Source organism: Lactuca serriola, chromosome 5 (genome assembly GCF_051521515.1).
Source record: "Lactuca serriola cultivar US96UC23 chromosome 5, Lser_US96UC23_V15, whole genome shotgun sequence".
NCBI classification, from domain to species: Eukaryota; Viridiplantae; Streptophyta; class Magnoliopsida; order Asterales; family Asteraceae; genus Lactuca; species Lactuca serriola.
The window spans coordinates 350896476-350918095 of NC_136412.1; positions in this window are offsets into that span (position 1 = coordinate 350896476).

The following is a 21620-nucleotide window of genomic DNA, read 5'->3' on the forward strand; positions in this document are numbered from 1 at the left end:
AATAGCGTATCTCCCACGCTAAGCACTTCATAGGTTCTCCTAGGATCCTCACCCCACATTGCCATCAGCTGCTGAAAAACCCTATTAATCTCAACTAACTACTTCACGAATACAATTACATGCAACAAAACTTAAATAATCTTTCAACTAAAAGACCCAACCCTACAACGGTTAGACTCAAATGAGAGTTACACAATAGGGCCGCATCAATCATTCTAAAATTATTTAAACTTTGTGGCATGTAACTTAACATATTCATTTAATAGTTAACTCACATCAATATGGGTCCCACAAAGCACAAAGTAAGTAACATTCGAGCGGAGACCAGACAAGGAATGGGAAATAAGGCTAAATCAAACATTCTCAGACTATAAATTCTTAACTATGTACAACTATGATGCACATACTAAGCAACTACAGTAATGATGTCAATTCCATCTAGCATACAAGAGATTATCCTAGGCTATCAGGGATCAAACATCAGGTGTCACACATGCAATTCTATCATAATCATCACAAGCAAATAACAGTGTGGGTATCTTGGGGTACACTTTATTTCTCCGATTGATTATACACATAGCATTGACATTGATGATCCACCACCTGCCACTGATCCACCACCTTCTACCGATCCACCACTTACTGCTGATCCACCACATGTCATTGATCCTTTACATGCAGATCATCAAGAGCCCCCATCATTGAAGCCTTATCGTAATAAGAAGTCCATAAAGCTTCATGAATTTGTCTATTCCTCTTACTCGCTGGTGTTTGTCTCCTTTAATGCTAATGTACATCGTCTCTCTAAGCCAACATCCTACAAATAGGTTGTTAAAATCCCTTTTGGAAGATCTCTATGGTTGAGGGAATTGCAGCTCTTTATGAGACTCATACATGGGATATGGTTATGCTTCCGCTTGGAAAGCACACGATTGGTTTTTGTTGAGTATATAAAATCAAACAAAGTCTGATGGATCCGTTGAGCATTATAAAGCCAGACTTGCTGCAAAATGGTACACGCAAAAGTATGGTATGAATTATGAGGAGATTTTTGCTCCTGTTGCCAAAATGACAACTGTTTGCACCTTGATTGCAGTTTCTTCCATTCGCCAATGGAAGATTTATTAGAAGGATGTCAAGAATGCATTCTTGAATGGTGATCTTCATGAGGAAGTATACATGTCTCCTCCTCCTGATATTGCTCATTAACCAGGTGAAGTTTGTCGACTTCGAAAAACACTACATGGCCTCAAATAAGCCCCTCGTGCTTGGTTTGAGAAATTTTCTATAATGATTAATCCGCTTGGTTTTCAACCAAGTAACCATGACTCAACTCTATTTTTTCGATGTACGGCTGCAGGTCGAATTATTCTTTCCTTATATGTTGATGACATGATTATTACCGGTGATGATTATGATGGTATAGAGTCTTTAAAGCGTGATTTGGATTACCATTTTGCTATGAAAGACTTGGGTTTGCTAAGTTATTTCTTGTAGATTGAAGTTGCTTAGTTTCCATAGGGTTATCTTCTATCTCAAACGAAGTATATTTCAGATTTGTTTGAACGCGCATGACTCATGGATAATCAAACAGTTGATACGCCTATATAGAGTAATGCAAAGTATTCTCTAACTGATGGTGTCCTCTATCAGATCCAAGCCTTTATCGTACGATTGTAGGGAGTTTGGTTTACCTAATTGTCACTAGACCTGATATTGCTTATGTAGTTCATGTGGTTAGCCAGTTTGTCACTGTCCCTCCTACCGTTTATCGGGGAGTTGTTCTTTGTATTCTGAGATAGCTTCGTGGTACTCAGTTTCACACCCTTGTGTTTTCATCTATATCCTCTCTTAAGTTGTGTGCCTATAGTGATGCTAATTGGGATAGTGATATTTATAATCGTAAGTACACTACTGGGTATTGTGTTTTTCTTGGAGACTCGTTGATATCATGGAAGAGTAAGAAATAGGATGTTGTCTCTCGATCTTCTACATAATCTGATTATTGAGCCATAGTCATCGCCACTTGTGAGATTGTTTGGTTGAGATGACTTCTTACAGATATGGGCGTTCATATCTCTCACCCTACCCCTTTGTATTGTGACAACGAGCACTAGTACAAAAATAACCTATGGTCACACTTTTGACTAAAACTGTGTCTAAAGGTTATTGCTAAAATTCTGCCATTGTTTTAGTGACATTTTAAGTTGTATTTCATGACCATTAGTAATATAGTTGAAACATTTAGACGCGTTTAAACATAACAAATGTGACAATTATTAGCCACACCGGAAAAATGAGGCCAAATGTCACCATCCGCCACATGTTTGTCAGATATATGGAAAAACTTCGTGATGGTTTTAATAAGAGACAATAGATTATTATATGGTCACATGAATTAAATGTGTATGTGGCTGTATCATGGAGCAGATATTGACATTTGAATGCAAAACACATTGAGATTGATTGTCATCGAGAGTGTGATAATGATTTTCAAGAATTCGGTGTTTCATGAGCGCACAAAACACATTGAGATTGATTGTCATTTCACACAACATTATCTCCAAAAGAGAACTATCTCCCTTATATTTCTTCCACTTTCTAGATCACTGATATTCTTACGAAGCCATTGACTACTCCTCGATTTCATTTTCTGTCTTACAAACTCTCAATGCTTATCGTTGTTGTACTGTGAGTTTGAGGGGGGATGTTAGCCTAATAAGATTTTGGGCTTTGTTTTTATGTTGGCTCATTAGCTATAAATCCCTAATTAGTTTGTCTATATATTATGTTTTTTTTTTCTTTCATTGTATCTTGTACATCTCAATTAATAATAATATTAAACTCTAGCCATTATGTGTCTTGTTAGTCTACATTAAGTATTTATCTTCATAATTTTTTTTATGATGTAGATGTACAATCAATGTATTGTTTGTTTGATTTGTTTTTGTATGCATTATAAAAGCAATATTTTACTTTTTTACATTAAAATATATCATATATTTATTTTTCTAGGGCATGCACATGCTTACAAAGATCGCTGTGAGATTGGACAATTGTTAGGCTATCACTATCCAATCTTACATACGGTAGACTGATAGGTGCTTCAAATCTTAGCAAACCTTTGATTAATGCTACAAGTATCTTGAAATTTATATAATTTAACAACACACAAGACAAGAGAAATAACTAAACTGACTATAATACAATGTGTGTTTAATTTTTTATTTTATTTTTTCCAAAATAACCATCGATTCGGATTGATACATTTTGGATTAAACAAAAACATTTTTCTGACAAAAAATAAATTTTGGATTGACTTTTCAAATTCTAGACCGATATTCCGGATTCTGGATTGACATACCAGATTTCAAACTAAAATTTCGGAGTTCGGGAAAAAAAACTCTCAAGTTCAAGAACAAATCCGGAATCCGATGAACAATTCCGGAATGTTGAGAAAAAAAATATTTTTTACTCAAATTTAACAAAAAGTTAAGCAACTATTTACGATAGTAGGACATAAAATCCTACACTTAATCGAAAAACAAATATATTAATTATTAAATACTTCGAAATTATCATTTTGGATTCAAGTAAACATATTTTTTTTTCAAAAATAAAAAATAGAAAAGTTCAAAATTTTAAAAACTCTCTAGAGTAAAATATTCAGAAGAAAATAATCATTTTTAATATATATATATATATATATATATATATATATATATATATATATATATATATATATATATATATATATATATATATATATGATTATTTTCTTTAAATAATCCACTTAAAATAATTAGTTTAATAAATTTCTCATATACAAATTTCACACGAATTGATCATTTATTAAATATTCATTATTAAACGAATAAAAAACTTTTAGCTCTTAATAACTTTTAGATCATAATTCATTGTCACCAAAAAAAAAACAAATATAGATAAATTCATGAGTGATATTAGGTAAAAAATGGATTATGTCATTCGAAATAAAGAAAATTTATTCATCAACCATAGTCCAAATTCTAACAAAAATTTCTACTATTCTTTTGACCAAAATCGATTAAATACTAAAAAATTAAAAAGCATGGCATCATTGTACTTTATGATTGCAATTATATTTCAGCCACAATCTTTTTTATATATAAATATACAAATGGTTCATCATCATTAGCATCACTAACCATGCCTTTCGATCCCTAACTTTTTTGGTAAATATACAAATAATTGACTAAGTATTTTCTACATTTTATTTTCATTTACACAAATTGTTTATTGTTTCATATGATGTCATATTGTATTTTGTTTTACTTATTTTGTCGATAAAAACAATAAAAACAATTAAGGGTGGAAGAATAGACAGATTAGATTGACAACTTGTTAATCTTCAATTATATTATAAAACTTTTAATAAAACTATATTATTACTATATTAACCAAATTTTTTGAATAAAACAAAAAGATATTATATGCACTAAAATATACTTTCAAATTTTGGGTCATTACAACTCCAATTAAATATGGTAACATACAATATGATTATTGTTAGCAAAACAGGAACACTAATAATCCCATGCCCAATTAAGAGCTTGACAAGTTTAATAATTTTAATGGAAAATCCAACAAGTATCATTTCATTTTCCTTTTTTAATCATATTAGACATTTATGATGTTTGGTTTCTTTTACAACTAAAAGAAGATAAAATCAAGCATCTTGAACGATGGCCACAAAAGAAAGTTGTTTTAGAGTCTCAAACAATTTACGATTAAAGTCTTTAACTTTTGTCTTTCTTTAATCTTGTTCTATAATAGTTTGAGGATGTTATATTATAAGTAAATATTCATGACAATAGACGAATACGTGAATACAACGTATTATAATTAAATATTCATGAGAATAGACGAATACTCACAACGACCATAAATAGATGTCCTATTACAAATATAGTTGTCCAAAAAGAAGACATCTTTTTTTAAATCTAAATTGATACTGTCAACCCCATTTGAATCAACATATTGAACCAATTTAAGTCACATATTTCCTACATGGTTGTTGTAAGTTGTAACACTCTTCTTAGGGTTTGTTTGAAATAATAATATATTTTGAAGAAAATAATCAGTTTAAAACAACAGGAAATTTTTTTAAAATCTTAAATATTTTTTAAACAACAAATCATACATACTTATAAGGTATCATTTTTTCTTCAATATCATGTATTTGAAACTCTCATTCTTTTTTTCTTTCACCACATTCATTTGAAACTCCCATGACTTTTCAATTTCTTTATAATAATAATTATAATTTGGTAATTAGTTTAAATAAATATCAAATCTAAAGTGTATTTATATATAAACTAAATTTCAATATTAAAATAATATCTTTAATTCTACTTATAAAATTATGTTTTTTTAACTTTTAACATATTATACTTAATTTATTAGTTTTAATATATTGTTGGATGTAAACCATTATCATTTTAAAGGTATAATTTTTGAACAATTTGTATAAAATACTTAAATTATTAATTAAAATATAAAATTATAGGCTCAACTTAAATATAAATTTTATTTAACTTAAACAACCCAAAGATTATTTTATAAATAGTTAAAAGTTATAAATTGTAATGTCTTTCTAATAATGATTGTAAGTTGGTTAATAAGGTTAAATAAATATCAAACCTAAAGTATAATCATAAATAGACTAAATTTCAATTTTTAAATAATATCTTTACTTCTATTTATAAAGTTATTTCTTTAAATTGTAACATATTATACTTAATTTATTAGATTTAAAATGTTGTTGCATGTAAACCATTATCAGTTTAAAGCTACAATTTTTGAGCAGTTTGGACAAAATACTTAAATTGTTAATTTAAATATAACATTACAGTGTCAATTTAAATATAAATTACAGTTCCACTAAAAAAAACAAATAATATTTTGTAAATAGTTAAAAGTGATAAATTATAGTGATAAATGCAAAAAACTAAATTGTAATATCAGTTTAACTAAAATATTTCCTAAATATATTTATATAATCGTTAAAAAATTTCAAATAAGTAGCTTAAAATAACTTATAATAACAATAGTTAAAAGTAACTCTATATAAATGATTATATTGTTACCTTTAAAATCAGAAAATAATGTTTGATGTTTTAAATAATTATAATAATAGAAATTGAAACATTAAGCAAATATATTTTAAAAAAATAGTTAAAAATAACAACTATAAATAATATTAAACCATATATAATATTTAATTTTATTGATGTTTAACTCGCGAGTAGAAGTCATTCAAACGATTGAGATTATAACGTTATAATAGATTTATATATTATCATATAATTCAAAATAGTCAATATATTATATCAAATTAATATACGAATTATTATATCAAATTTAACAACAACGTTAGTGTTATATTTTAAAAAATATATATTTGTAAAGACTTCAACTATATAGGTGTTTCTGCGCATTACAATGTCAACTCAAATATAATTTTCAGTTTCATTTAAAAAAACTAAAGAATATTTTGTAAATAGTTAAAAGTGATAACTTGTAGTGATAAAAGCAAAAACTAAATTGTAATTTCAATTTAACTAAAATATTTTTTAAATATATTTTTATAATCGTTAAAAGTTTCCAAATAAGTAGCTTAAAATAACTTACAATAACAATAGTTAAAAACAACTCTATATAAATGATTATATTGTTAGCTTTAAAATAAAAAAACAATGTTTGATGTTTTAAATAATTATAATGATAGAAATTAAAACATTAAGCAAATAAATTTTAAAAAATTAATTAATAATAAAAAACAACTATAAATAACATCAAATCATATATTATATTTAATTTTATTCATGTATAATTCGCAGGTAGAAGTCATTCAAACAATTGAGATTATGTAGTTATAATAAATGTATATATTATCATATGATTCAAAATAATCAATATATTATATCAGTTTAGTATATAGAAATTATTATATCAAATTTAACAACAACGTTATTGTTATATTCAAAAAATCATATGTTTGTAAAGACTTCAACTATATAGGTGTTTCTGCGCAACGCGCAGGCATTCGCCTAGTATATTATAAAGCTAGCAAGAAGTTAGACAAAACAAAGAAATATTACAACATAGAAAAAACAAAGATTAAGTTTTGATGTCAACCAATACAATTCGGTTTGACTTTCCTTCTTCTATTAAAAATCCAAAAGAACGCATGAGTAAGTAAGATAAATAATCATTTTTAGGTTTACATTACCAACAAGCATTGCATTCTGATGAATCCAAAGATACCACCAAGTCGTGAAACAAGTAGCCTCTAATGACCTTTTCATCATTGACCTCAAATGCAAAGCTATGAACAAGTTTAACCAATCATATTATGAAGTAAAATTTAGAATAAGCAAACCCCACCAAGTTCCAAGATAAGACCAAACTGCAAGTGCAATGGGGCATGAAAAGAATAAATGATTAACATACTTGAATCCCACTTCACAAGTTGGGCAACCAAGTAAAGCGATGTCAAGCCCTTTACTCACCATGTTATCCGTTGTAGGGAGCTTATTCAACCACAACCACCAAGCAAGAACATTCACCTTTATGGGAGTTAACGAATTCTATGAAATAGGCATAGAAGTTGCAATCAACAAGTGCTCATCAATATAATTTATAGTTACCCTCACTAAAAAATTACCTGAATCATCAATTAGGAAGAGTAGAGAGGGAACCAACCTTAAAAGACTAAGAAGATTAACCTATTGAATCCCTTCAACAAACTCTCTTGGTTCACGAAGAAAAGACTAAGACTAACCAAATTATACCATTTTAGAGTGAAGTGTGATCACTTTCTCCATTTTCAATATGGTATATTCTCATGAATTGAACTTTAAGATATGAATCTCTTAAGCAAATTGTTGGACATCAGCGCTACCAGTTGATCTAAAACCAATTGGTGTTAGAAATGGCATAACCTAACCCATATAGCGCATTCAACCCTCTAGGACCAGGCATTCGATTGCGGCACAACGACCATCGTTCGAGGAATTGGTCAATGCCATTTTTGACCCCTAACACACATGCTGCATTTTAGTAGGTTTTGACCTGATACTACGAGACCATGCAACTTTTGTTGATGCCTGCTCTTCAAAAGCAATAAATCTGACACTTGTCTAGCTTTTGACACAAGAACACACAACCAAATTTTTTTTAAAAAAAATATCCTGTCATATTTCATACCATCAGCATGCTTAAGCTCAGAGAAACACTACAACTAAGAAAGAAAATATACAAATTAAAATTAATTTAACCTTTAGAAAATAAAACTTTTGAATTTTTTAAAGTATAACTAGAAAACTAAAGTAAACATATTAAACGAACTAAATCTAACTACATTCAAATAAAAATTAGAAACAAAAAATAGACATACCTTTTCATGCCCTTTTTGTTTAATGAGAGAGACATCAAAATATGAATTTTGAAAATTCAGAGTCTCTCATATCATCATACTTAACAAAAAGACTTAGGAACCCATTTGAGAATAGGGTTTTGAAACATACCTCCCTTTTTTAATGCCTTTGACCAGATAAAGAAATGTCAGATTCACAACTCTAAACTCCCTTTTTCGTTTTGTAACTTTCTTCAACAAACTTTCCAAGACACTTTAAATTCCATTTCTTTTGTCTGACTTCTCTACATGGATTTATTTCAGATTGTGAAGACAATTTTTTGGGAACCCTCACTTGCTTCAACTTCCTTGGATCTGGAGATGACTTGTTTAGAACCCATACCTTCTTTGGCTTAGTGTGATTCGACTTCCTTTTATTTTCGAATGATGCCCTGTAAGGAGAGTTATTGAACCAAGAACATACATTAGAAAACTTACCAACAAGAGATCTTTTGATGTTTGAAGATGGAGTTGGAGCATGAGTCTTGAGAAGGTGAGATGGAGTCTTCACAACTTGAGATCATTTTATTTGACAGTGTGAAAGGTCTTTGCAGTGATACTCGACTTGTCAGCTTGAATTAACTTGTCAGTGTGAACCTTATCAGGGTGAACTGATTTGTTAGCGTCTGATGTCTTTGCAATACGAGTTGAAGTAACAGTGTGAACTTTCTCAGTGTAAGGGTTATCAGCGTGAGACTTGTTAGTGCAAGAGCTATTGTGATATTCATCTGGATGAAAACTAGAGTTTCTTGAAGATGAACATTCAGATACTTTTTTTTTCTTCACACCATTTTCTTTAATCTTCTCCTTCAGATTGGATATTTCTTTCTTCCTTTATATCAGTTCCTTCTTCAATACTTCAATATATTCTTGATTTTGATTGATGATTTTGTCTTTCAGATCAATTTCAACAGTGAAGAACAACGATAGAAGTGTATTTGGATCATACATCAGATCATGAAAACATGATAAAGGATTTTCATCAATTGTCCTTTTATATTTCAAACTTTCCTTGTATTCTTCTTCATCAAGAAGATTTGTATCTTTGTTGATCCTTCCTATTAGAAATTCTTCTCTCGTCTGAGAAACATTATATGGACCAAACATACATGATACAGTTAGATAATACTAAGGATAAGAAAACATACCATACTCTCTCTTCTGAATATCTGATGTGTCACACCCCCAAACCAGGATGGCGGAAACGTCCGAGGATGGATGACTTTCATGTATTGTATCATAACAATTGAGTAATAGTAAGGAAATCAAACATGACCATCATATATATAATTATAAAAGTTACATCTTTGTAAATGTTACATGTTTCAAAAGGCAATTACAATATGACGACAAAAAGACTTGTTTGACGCCTTAGCACCCTATCCTCAAAAGGGAGTGTTTACTTGTTTTATTGATTTCCTGAGAATACAAGTTGTTTGAAAAAGTGTCAACAATTAAGTTGGTGAATTCATAAGAGTTTATATGAAAATAGTAAGCCTTTCCGTAAAAAGATATCATGTTTGTTTCCATAAAATCCGATATTTTCAAATAAATGAGATGTAAGTTGTAAAAGTTCCAAAACCGAAATGTACCTGTGATTTCCATACATTAAAGTAGTAATATATAGTTTTATTCGTATATAAAACCGTTTGAAGATTCGTATTTCCGTGTAAATTGTACGTATAGTCGTTTCACTATGTGAGTTTCTATAACTGTGCTTTTAAGATGCGGTGCATGCCTCGTGGTTCTTTAGACGCCGAGATATTTATGACATTTGTCACCCATAACCTGATGTAACGTCCGTGTTATTGAGATAAGCATTAAAGATGATGTAATAGTATAGGACAACCTTTGTATTTTGTTTAGAAATAATAAGATGTATTATTTAAGTATTATGTGTTTTATACTTAATTATTATAATTTAATGAATTTAAGATATAAATAAGCGTCGAAAATAAATGATAGATAACCTCGATATCTATGAAGAAAGTTGTAGTGGTTGAAATAAGGAGTCCGAAGATATAAAGAATACCGGAATCCAAGTTATAACGAAGAAGTTATGACTTGTCGAAGTTTCGCGACAGAACAGGCACGACGCTGTGTGACGTAAAAAAAGTGAGTTTACGATAAAGTGATTTTTAGCCTTAGCAATCTAAACGAAAGTTGTAGTGTTTGTCAAACCGAGAGTATGCATAAAAAGAACGCCCTAATCTAACTTCGTATGAGGAAGTTATGATTTTTCTAAGTTTCGGCTTACCAGTATGCAGCCCGAAGTTCGAATATGAGATCGAAAGATTTTTAGCTGAAACAACCTTAACAAGAATCGAAGATCTTGTTGATATTAGTTCATCGGTAAAAAAAGATAGACGAAAACGGACATCGGATGAAGAAGTTATGAATTTTTAACAGACTTTTCCTGTCCTAGCCTGTTAAAAATATAACTTTAAAAATAAAGTCAAAATTAGCCAACGGAATCTAAACGAAAGTTGTGGAGCACAGCCTCACCTACGCGTGGATATAAAGAACGTCAAAAATGATGCTTGTATGCGAGAGATATGGATTTTAGAAGTTTGGAAAATTTTTGTACGCCCAACATAATCGTGTGTGTGAACCGGAGTTGGCCACGTCGCCCAAACCCTCACATGCGACATGTATCTTACGGACTCGACACGTCCTGAGCCACGTATCAGAGTATGCCCAGCGTACTGAGCCGCAACGCCTTACGCCCCGCGTACATGAGAATTACGCCCAGCGTAATTCATGTTTCAGCCCCTATAAATATAAACTGATGGTTGCCGTATTTTTGTTTAGAATTCTCTCATTTTACACCCTCTACACTCTCTCAATTTACTACACCCCCTGAAGTCCCGGTATCATCCCTGACGCACCGAAGATCCCGAGAAAAGAGTTTTTTTAAGACAAAACTCTGCCCACGTGAAGCCCGGTTTTTGAGAAAACATCCCGGTTTTAACAGAAACGATTATTTTAAGGGACGAAGTGTTGTCTAACCGTCGTCTTATAATGTGAGTGTATAGTCACTTTCATCTTACACATATATATGAAGTATTTTATATAAAATACGTGCTATGTGTATATATGTTGTTTGTTTATTTGAGATGGATGATGAATGAATGTTTTATACAGGTTTTAAACTGTATAGGTATTTTATATCTACAAATATGTTGGGTAAAACGTGGGTAGATAAAGAATGAGGGATGAAAGATGATATAGATGTTATTGGCAGTTGCGCCTAATAAATAACATTGGCAGTTGTGCCAATTAGAGAATAAATGATGTTGTTGGCAGATGCGCCTAATAAATAACATTGACAGTTGTGCCAATTAGAGAATAATTAGAGAATAAATGATGTTGTTGGCAGATGCGCCTAATAAATAATATTGACAGTTGTGCCAATTAGAGAATAAATGATGTTGTTGGCAGCTGCGCCTAATAAATAACATTAACAGTTGCGCTATAGGCAAAAAAAAAGTGGACTTCGTGCTTATTCCTTAGGTTAATCCTTAGGAATGAATGAACGAGGACTAGTTGATTTCTTATGGTGGATCCTTAAGAGTAAAGAAGATAATGGGGGTGTGAAATTGGGTTGATTGTTTGATGTTTAAACATAATAAATAAATTTATTGTTGTTGATGAAAGTAATAAATTTATTATTTGTGGGTTGAAAATCCTATATGCTCACCAGGCTCCCAAGCCCGACCCACTCAACCTTTTATACTACAGGTAGTGGACCCAGAGCATAGTCTGGATGATGAAGAGGGATTTTTGAATTATAGGCCAGTAGTTGTAAATAATTGTTACATGGCTTATGATGTACTGTATATGCTTTTGGTATGTATCAGAACATGACATCCCGAGGTTTTGATATATAATGAAAATACATATTTCTCTAAGAAATGTTTTGATAAGTTTTTTTATCATGTTTTGTTTTAGGGACAAATTCCGCAACATCTTTGAAAAGATTACTTTGATTTTATTTTAAAAGCATAAATTAAATCGGTCTTTTCTAGCCGTGAAATTAGGGATGTCACACCTGTCGGTCTGGCTGTAGCTAACAACCAGGGTGTGGGATCATCAGTCGTGTATAGATCTGTACACAAGTATCACGCTCTCGTATCAGAGATTCCGGTTATAAATACAGGACTTGCGAATATACCTCAGATAGGTACGATTGAAGACAGCGTCTCACAATTTCCAATCAACGAGTGTATGTGTTTTTGAAATGAAAACGTTTGTAAATGACATTATCCCATATTTCCAGGATAACGTCGAAAATTTCGTAAAACAATTATATATGTACTTTATATAATTTTATCCTTTGCTCAACGAGTTATAAAAGGGTAAAGTTTCGTAAACTATATATATATATATATATATATATATATATATATATATATATATATATATATGTATGTACGTATGTATGTATGTATGTATGAATAATGGTAAAGTTTTGCAAAATACTCGAAATATATATATATATATATATATATATATATATATATATATATATATATATATATATTTGTATGAATAATGTAAAGTTTTGCAAAATGTTGTTCGTGGAATCATATGTGATTGATAGTAAAACCGTTTCGTGTATTTAACACTTTTCGTAAAAATGGTAAAATAATGTATTTAAATGTTTGAGTTTTAATGTAAATATTCATGCATGTTTACTTGTATCCCCCCACTAAAACATAGAAAAAGAGTCTTGAAAATATAGGGGTATGAACTTACCTAATATGTAGTCGCGTTTAGATAACTAGATAAACACGGTGACTTCGATATAGAACACGAAACGATAGTCGTATCCTAATGTTTAAACACATATTAATGTGTGAATATTTGATGAAACAAGAACTTATGTGTTGAATAACTACTAGATAAAAAGAAAAGAACTTACAACAATACTTGTAGTCTAACTTAGAAGAGTTCTCTATTTGTAAAGCTTAGGTTATTTAAGAGAATTTGAGAGTATTTGGTTTACTAGAGAGGGATTCGATATTAAGAGCAAACATGGAGTGAAAAGTTTACTGAGAAATGAATAAGAATATTTTTAATTTTGTATCTTAAATAGGAAGGAGAAGTAGGAGGTTGATAGGATGGTTACATTGGAATGTGTATTATGTTGTATTGGGAACTTAATCTGACAATCAAGTGGCACCTTACCTTAATGCTAATTGAGATTTCAGCTAACTTGGAATGGATTTTGGTCCATCAAGACCGAAATCATCTTTTTTACTCTTCAAGATATAGATTTCGTCCTTAGTTGGAAGGATATCAGCCTTAATGACTTTTAGGAATGTATTTTCGGTCATGGTGGGTTTTATGTAGAGGCGAGGCTACATGTCTCTTAAGGGTGTCCTTGGACACCCCTAATTTTAAGAATTTATATACAAGGAATATAATAAATTTCAGAGGGACACCCGTGAAAATCACAAACTGGACACCCTTTGAACACAAAACAAAACTTAATCCATAATTTTAATATTTCAAACATGTCAATCATAATCTATTTTAATTTTAACTCTTAAAACTTGTAAAAGTTATAGGAACATGGATTTAAGAGGTTGTTACAAAACCAAATCGTTTCTATAAATAGAACACAAAAGATAAATCATTTACACTAAAATACTCCGTATAACTTCTAGGAAAAAAATAATAGAATGAGGAAGAGTGAAAACTAGCTAGAAATCCTACAAAATTTTACAAAAATTTTGGTGTAAATGGGCTCTGCCTTCGTAATCTCTCTTCGTCGTTGTCAGCAATCTATCTATGTTGATCGACCGACGGACGCCTGCAGTCTTCTTCTCCTTGACTCCTTCACCTCATTTGCATAGTTGAGCTCCATCTCCTGATCTTCGACTCCTCTATGTTAAGGTAATTCTCTTTCTCTCTCTTAGGTTTATTTTAGTTTGGTGTTTTGTGGATAGATGCAGTATAAAGTTTAATTTGTATCTGAAAAGTCAAAGCCTAAAATTAATAATTAACTATAGGTCATAGCTTCCATCATGTGTAGTAACCCTTGGGTGATGGTTCAAATTACAATAAACATTTAAATTTACCAATTTCTAAATTTTCATTTTATCTTTTTACAAATGTACTTTGTTTATATATATATATATATATATATATATATATATATATATATATATATATATATATATATATTAAAATAAAATATAAATTTGTTATTCGATTTTATAACTCTATTTTAAGTGGACACTTGTGAGTTTCATTTCTAAATTCGCCACTAGTTTTATGGGATTGATTTCGGTCCTAACATCTTTAAAGTAATTGATTTTGGTCCAAGGGTGTTCTAAGGTTCTAAAACTTGAAATCCTTAAGTATTATACTATAGCATGCTCATAGACATATTACTTGAACTTGTGTTGACTCCTTTGAGTTTTTGATGGCTTGTTGACTTCATTTGTCTTTTAAAGGTTCATTATAACTTGACTTTCAAGAGTGTATATACATATGAACTTGTATAAGCATGCTCTCTTGGTTTCCAAAGTTTCATTGCATCAAGTGTGTTGTGAATTTACTAGTACTTGGTTAGAGTTCAGACTTACTTTGCTCTAGAATTTTTCAGGTTGTCACATGATGTATTCTTCATATCTGGATGAATGTAAAAGATATATTCTTCTTTTCGTTCTTCTGATTTTCGAGATTCTGAATGGGAATGAAATTCTGAATCTTCAACATCCTAGAACAAATGTGTTATCCTGCTCTGATGCCAATTGAAGGTCCCAAACCCTTTGTAGATTCGTACATCAAATATAAACAAGAAAGAATAATAAAGAACAATGAAGAACAGAAAACGAAAGAACAATGAAGAACAGAAAACGAAAAGAAAGCAAGAGATTCTCCAAATTGATCTTTCACTAAGAAAGAGTTTTTTTCTTCACTAAGAAGAAAGGTCGTCACAAAGACGGTCATGAAACCAAGAAATTTACAAGATGCTAAACATTAGGGTTTAACCCTAATGTTGTATATATACTAATCTAATCTAGTGAATCCCTTCAATCAAGGGATTGTATCGAATCTAAATATAAACTGAACATGTAAATAAGGAATGTATCAGATTAGATCTTCTGCAGATTCGGATATCAGCACCAGCACATCAGAAGATGATCAGAGCATTGGCTTCAACTTCAGTTATCGGCGTCAGGGTCAGGCCGATCAACTTCAACTTTAGATAGTGAATGACCATCAGTGAGTATCATCAGCGTATCATCTTATCAGCGTGTCATTAGTGTATAGACTTCAGCATCTGGACAAACTGATCAATCTTCAGTAGATGATGTCTTCATGCCTTTGGTGCTGATAGAGTCTTTAGGGTCTTTCAGTCCTCAGGCAATGTTCTTTATTCTTCAACATATGAACTTCCATCAACATATCTTCAGATTAACTAACCAACTATAACTATACAATATATATTTTGCATAATCAAATATATACAACTAAGTGACCCAACAAAATGAATTAGGGTTTCAAGGAGTCAAAATGTTGGATTTTAGAAAACAAGGAGCCTCATGGGTTATATGAAAACTTTTGTTCGGGACTGGTCTCACAACGTGAGACATAAAGGCTCACGACGTGAGAATATATACAGCCCAAGCGCATGATATTTTAGGGTTTCCTTCGTATTTAAGCACCTCTAAACCCATTCTAGGGTTCATTATCAGCCTCCCAACCCTCTTCCACCTCATAAACCCCTATCCTTCATCCATTGCTTGATTCTTGGTTATTTTGGAGCCTTTCTTGGTTTGAAGAAGAAGAGAAGGTGATCTTTTAAAGAGGATTGCAAGCAATCATCATCATTATCACCTCATATTGTTTCTGGACCCTTGTAAGTGTCAAAGCTTCCACCCTTATTATTGTTTGTGACTAGATCTAATTTTTGTCCCACTTCTCTCCTTGGTCGAGCAAGTTTGAATGAATGGAAAGTTAGGGTAAAAGGCTTAATGGATTAAAGACTTAAATTTTTAGATTTTTGGCTTCAGACTGTGCTTACGACGTGAGACAAAGGGTCTCACAATGTCACAACTAGCATTTTGAGCTATGAGATTCTATTTTCATGTAAACATCAGCTATTACAAGGCTTTTACTCTAAGTGAATATCATGATATATGCTAAAATGAAATCATCTACTTGAATCAAAACCCCTGAGTAAAGTTTAAAATCTAATACAATACATCTCATATATCCAAGTTCAAAATCTAATACAATACATCTCATATATCCAACTATGGGTTGAAAACCCTAAAAATCTCGGTTCAAGTTTATTATGGACTAGGATCCTCTTATTGGGCCTTATGGACCAGTAAACTTTCAATTTGGCTATTTTGGGCCAAGGAACCCTATTTGGGCTCTAATTGGACCCACATCCATGAAACTAAAGTATTTTGGGTCATGTGGGCCTAGAATGATCCATCTTATCTCTAATGGGACATGATGGGCCATAAATTGTTTCATAAGCCCTAATGGGCTATAAACTATATTATTGGGCTTAATTGGGCCGTAAACCCTCATAAGGGCCCAATAGGCCGAAAAATCTTCATGTTGGGCCTCATAAATTTGAACTAAGTCAAGAAAGGGCCTAAACTATTTCATTCCCTTTTTCTCTTCCTCATTCTCGGCCCAACTATGCAAAAAAAAGAGATTAAACATACATGTGCCACCTAATCTTTGCATGGTGGACTTCCATACTTAAACACATCAAATAACAAGGAAATCACATACACCCATGCAACATCACTTCAACATTTCCCTCCCTCTCTCTTATCTCTTCTCACTCTTGGCCATAGAGCCTTCATCATCAACATCACTTTTCATCTTAAAACTTAATATTTTCTCTCTTTTTTTTCCTCTCAAGCACAAAGAACTTTCCCCCTCCATCCTCCTAGTTTTCGAGAATTTTAAGGGCACATCAAGAACTCTTCATCAAAGCTCATCACTCTTGGTAAGTTTTTGTTTGACTCCATAGTTTTAATTTCAAGTTTACACCAAAAATCTCTTCATAATCCACATCATTTCATGATCTATGCTCTTAGAACGTCTTAGAGCTCGAAAATCTCATCAAGAACACATCTAGGGCCGAGATCTCCTTATTTCCTTACCAAAAACTGAAAACTTCAAAGCAAAATGAGTTCATACCCCTTATTTTCGATTTTTACTTGTTTTGGGGGAGAATACAAGTTGTTTTATGTAGATCTATGTGTGTATGCATGAGTTTGTGTGTTTTCTTTAGTTATATATGTGTTTATGTGTTGTAAACTTCATAAACTTAAAGATCTACTAGAAGATGATCATATTGGTATAATATAACACTTATTTCAACTTATCATACAAGAAAAGGTTTAAAATACATTTAGGATACTTGAATCTAAGAAAACTTCATGAAAGGGGCAAAATCGACAAATATGACAAAGTATGGGTTATTTATGTAACTCATGGCTAATAAGGGGTTCAAAAGGAAATTTTTGCTGAAAATGGATAATCTCGACATTTGAGACCTTATAGGGACCAAAAATGTAAGTATTTTCATGAATGGGCCTTATTTGGGCTTTTCATGGTTTTGGGCCCAAAAATTGTAATTTTGGGTCTTTTGTGGGCTTAATTATCATTTTCAAGAAAGTTGTGTCAAAAACGTAATTTTTTTATAAAAAGGGTTAAAGTTGTGAAATTATGAAAATTTGGGCCAAAAAGATGAAATTTTCTATAATGGGCCGAAAATGTATATTTTCACAAAAATCAAGCCAAAAATGATATTTTTGATAAAAGTGAGTTAAAAATGTTATTTTTACAAAAACTAGCCTTAAATACAATTTTTGTCCAAAAAGGGGCCTAAAATGTTATTTTTACTAAAATTGGGCCTTAATTGTAAATTTTTGGCTTAATGGGCCAAGAACGTCATTTTTACAAAAAGTGGGCCTTTTATGCCATTTTAGCAAATAATTGAGCTAATACTAGCAAAATAATAACAAACGGGCTAATTTTTACCATTCTCATGTTATTGGGCCTTAGTGGCTCATTTATATGCTTGATAGGTCATGAATACTCTTTATATGTTTATTGGGCCTCATTGACCCATTAACATGCTCGATGGACCTTGGATACTATTTGCGTGCTATTTGGGCCTGTAAATACCTTACATGTGAAATGGGCCTTGGTTGTCATTTTACATATATTTTAGGCCCATGTTATATAATCTCATTCCTTTCGGGCCTAAAAATGACTTACGTGTTCAATGAGCCTCTGTTGTTCGCTTACATGATTCATTGGGCCTGGAATGAGTTTTATATGTTTCTCTTTGTGTAAATTCGATTAAGCATCCAGTGAGACGTGTCGGTTGACACCTATTTAGTGTACGATCATAGCATGTAGTTATAACCAGAGTCTCTTGGAGGGAGAGGGGGGGGGGGGTTGTGTATAGATCTATATGGGGATGACACCCCACACCTAAGCTGTTCGCTACAATTAGACTAAACCAGTCTAGGGTGACAAAAACCTTATTCTATTTTCCGTCGGTGTTCATAAACGCCAAGACAGGCGAACTTGTCTTTATTTAGCATGGTTATAACGACTCACGTAGAGGAATTAACATTATGAAATTTACGGGAGACCACTCTTTTTTCTCTTTGGATTATTCGGGAACATACTCGCGCCGGTACTCAATCTCGGGGGTTGACTTACCAGCATTCTCTTTTGTAGGCAACATAGAGTTGTTTGGGGACATTCTCTTTATATTCTCTTCATTTACTTTTGGAATTCTATTAAACAAAAACACACATGCATTAATACAAGATCGGGCACAAACATACTAAACTATTTTAAGGAAATACAGGATTTTCTTGTGATTACAAAGTTATACAAATCATTTTCTCAAACATGCTTATGAACTCACCAACATTTTTATGTTGGCCTTTTTAAATTAACTTGTATTCTCAGGAAACCGTTGAAGCAGGTTTGGCTGAACAATTTAATGGATGTTTTGTTATATTTTGTTCCATCATACTTTAATTATTTTGGCATGTAATATTTAAACACAATACTCGATGTAAACATTGTATGTTGTTATATTACATGTGTGATGATGATGATGTTATGTTTCAATTATATACTATGTGATGATACTACAAGGTTGAAGTCACGCACACGCCCCTGAACGTTTCTGTCGTCTGGTTCGGGGTATGACACACAATGTGAGGGTTGAATGACCCCTTTTTCCGTTAAGCTTCTTGGAGCTCAAGACATGAGAGGAGGCTGGTCACGACGTGAGATTAGCTCCAGTGACTTTTCTTTTCTGAGTTGGCTGAGTGGAGTTGAGATGAGTTGGAATCGGACCGAGTGAGCTCTCACGACGTGACCAAGGGTTGGTCACAAGGTGAGGCTGAATAATTGACATTAGGGGTTGTTAACTTTGAATTTGACCATTGACTTATGACCTGGGTTGAATTTTGGCCAAGATGGCTGATTTCAGTATGTAGTCTAAGGTTGGTGCTTGTATGTTGTGATAGGAGCACTGTAGCGGCGGTTGCGTGGCTTTGAGTTGGGTGTTAGTCGGCTTTGTGATTCAGGTGAGTATCCTCACTGTACTTTGTGGGTCGAAGGCACAAATGTCGGCCCACTAGGATATGTTATGTAGAATGGTAGTTGTCTTCGTAACCCTTGTATTGGTATGTCGGGCTACGTCCATTGTATATTGGGTTAGGCCCATGGTATGACGGGATAGGCCCATTTGTATGTTGGGTTGGGCCCATTGATTTGGAAGGGTTAGACCCATTTGTATGTTGGGTCGGGCCCATTGATTAGGAAGGGCTAGGCCCATTGTTATGGGTTGGGCCCAATGTGAGGGTTAGGCCCAAGGATATGTATGGTGTGAGGTATTTTAGGGAACTCTTTAAGCTTTATGCTTATGATTTCATGTTTATGGTTTCAGGTATTTCCGGTACGAGAGGGAAGGGTCCAACGTGACTGCACAACGTCCCCCCAGAGTTTATTCCACATTGATAACTTTTGTTGTGATGTTTAAATACTATTTTTCACCTTGAATGATTTTGGGAACGAAATGTTATATAGATTATTGTTTTAAAAATGAAAATTTTACCTTGGATTTTCGGGACGTTACATGAGACAAAGATCCTTTTGGGTTGCATGTGTTATTCTTAATTGTTAAATGATTTTCGCATTGTGCATATTGTTGTAACTTTAAAATTCCATCAGAAACAACCCTTTACTCTCATGATACTCTCTTTGTCGAATTCTTCAAAAGAAACCCTAATTTGTTTGATTCGTTTTATATACTTCTACTTAATAATTTATTTATATTAAGAAAAAATAGAATAAATGTAATCATCATTAACTTTAGAGGTGTTCAAGGATGGTTAAGTGCACTGAATTTGCATCTCACAAAGTTTATGAATTTCTTGAACCTAAACCTAAATAAATAAATAAAAATTAGTAAATTGGTCTTTTATCAACTATTATTTCTAAACCTAAACCTAAATAAATAAATAAAAATTAGTAAACTGGTCTTTTATCAACTAGTATTTTTGACTTAATTATCAGGTTAACCAAATAACAACTTACTAATTATAAATATAATTCCATGTTAACAAACTCCACAAAATTTTCCAAAATACAACCGATGATATTTGTTTACAATAATATAATTGATAATACAATTGGTGATATCCGTTTACAATAAGGTTAAAACGTCTAACCCCGTTTTTCAGGTGTTATTACAATTTTTTTACATGTATTTTTATTAAAGTTTTTTTTTCAGGTCTCATTTTTACACTACAAAAGAAATTTAGTGTGTCCACACAATACACATGTACCTTCCCTTAACTATATAGATCACTCTTGTATTGAACATAGAGGTGACGATTATGATTTAGTTATTTGTAAGTTTGTTGGTATGAGTTAAACTTAAATTTGAACAATTGAAATGAATTAACCTAAAAGATCAACTACAAAAAAAACTAGTCAAATGGATTTTGTACCAATATAGATTTTGTAACAATATATAACATATTAATCATAATATAAAATTCTAGAAATAGATTTAAAAAAAGTTTGTGGAAATGTTTCGTTTTTACTGTTATCCGATTCATCGACCCATCCATATTGC